Here is a 1617-nt window from a genome sequence, read left to right as displayed (position 1 = left end):
AAATTATGAATAATTAAAGGAAAAAAAAAAGGAATCAGTAATGCTAGTAAAGGCGGCGATTACAATACTACTAACGACGATACATAAAAACGAATACAAAAATTGTGCTACTAGAGAAAATAATTAAAAAAAAAAAAAATAGGTATGCTAATTTGGTGACTGAACGCGAACAAGTGGAGTGCTGTACGCGCCATTGGATGTTAAGTTCATCATCCTTCTGCTGTATCATCAATGTAGGAACCTGAAGGATCGTTGGATCTATCGATCAACGATCGTGTTTTAGCCAGAAACAGAAAATATGTATCAATGACTGTACCTAGTAAAAAAATGGAATCGTTTTTGTCGTTGGAAGCTTCATCAAATGAAGTGAATTCCAATTGTTTGGTCTTATTCGAAGTCTAAAATTTTATTGGATCTTTATCCTGTTCGATTCATTAAGACGTTCATTCGTGTCTCGACGGTATTGTTCGAAGAATTGCGTGGGTAATCATTTATTGATGATAATGGAAAAGAAACGGACGTTACAAGTTGTTAAAAAAATAATTTGCCAATATATCCATAAAATTAATCTTCATAAATCATTTTCTTTCTCAGTATATCTTGATAAAAAATAAATACTTTTTGAATGAAATTTAATCGTAACGATTTTGAACGTACAAAATTCTGCAAAATTTTTGTTGAAAATTGGCTACAAATACTTGTCTATATTTAGTATAATACACGTTAAACTACAGACTTCTTTTAAAACTGAAATTATTCCAGTTCTGTTCAATTTGCAGATTATTAAAATATTCATTGTATCATTATATAAGATATTCACTGTACTGTTTGATAGAACGTCGATTGAACATTTATGAGAACAGTAAGAACACTAAGAACATTTATAAAAACACTAAGAATACTAAGAACATTTATGAGAACATTAAGAAAACACAAACGAGCAAAAAATAAGGAAATGAAATAAACACATATCGAAATTCCTCTTTAAAATGAAATTAAAAAAAAAAAACGATCCCATTTTTAGAACCTTTTTAGAACTACTTTCTTCAAAATGACAATTTATTTAACCCGTCTGCACACGATGATTAGTCAATTGAACAGTTCTCGTACAAAAGAAAATTCAGTAACAATTAAATGATTCTTACGCAGAAGAGAGTTTAAAGGAAAAAGGTCAAATGGTTCTTACGTAGAATACTATCTAACTAAGCTTTCTCTGTTACAGAAACGCGTCCGAGCTTTGCCACGCAGTCTAACGATGTGTTTTTTTTTTTTTTTTCATGTTCGGCCGAAGAGGAGGATCGTAGAAAAGAATCGAAGAGCCGGACGTGCGACGAAATTACAACGAGGATATCAGTCGCGCGACATTCTCACGGTAATTGCCCGGCGAAGAAACTCGTCCTGAAAAAAAAAAAGTTGCCCGGAACGAAGCCACAGCCAACATCTTCCAGAAAAATCTATGGAGAAGTTCGAATCCACTTGACTCCTCTCTCGCGCGCGGGTCGTTTACTTTACAAACACACGGTGAATGCATTTTAATCTGAATGCAAGGAGGATTCTCCTCCTTCCTTTATTTTTCTCTCTTTCTTTCTTTTTTCTATTATTTTTTTTTTTTTTTTT

This window comes from Frieseomelitta varia, unplaced genomic scaffold (assembly GCF_011392965.1).
Source record: "Frieseomelitta varia isolate USP_RPSP 00005682 unplaced genomic scaffold, Fvar_1.2 scaffold_803, whole genome shotgun sequence".
Lineage (NCBI taxonomy): Eukaryota > Metazoa > Arthropoda > Insecta > Hymenoptera > Apidae > Frieseomelitta > Frieseomelitta varia.
Note: the sequence above shows the minus strand (reverse complement) of the source record.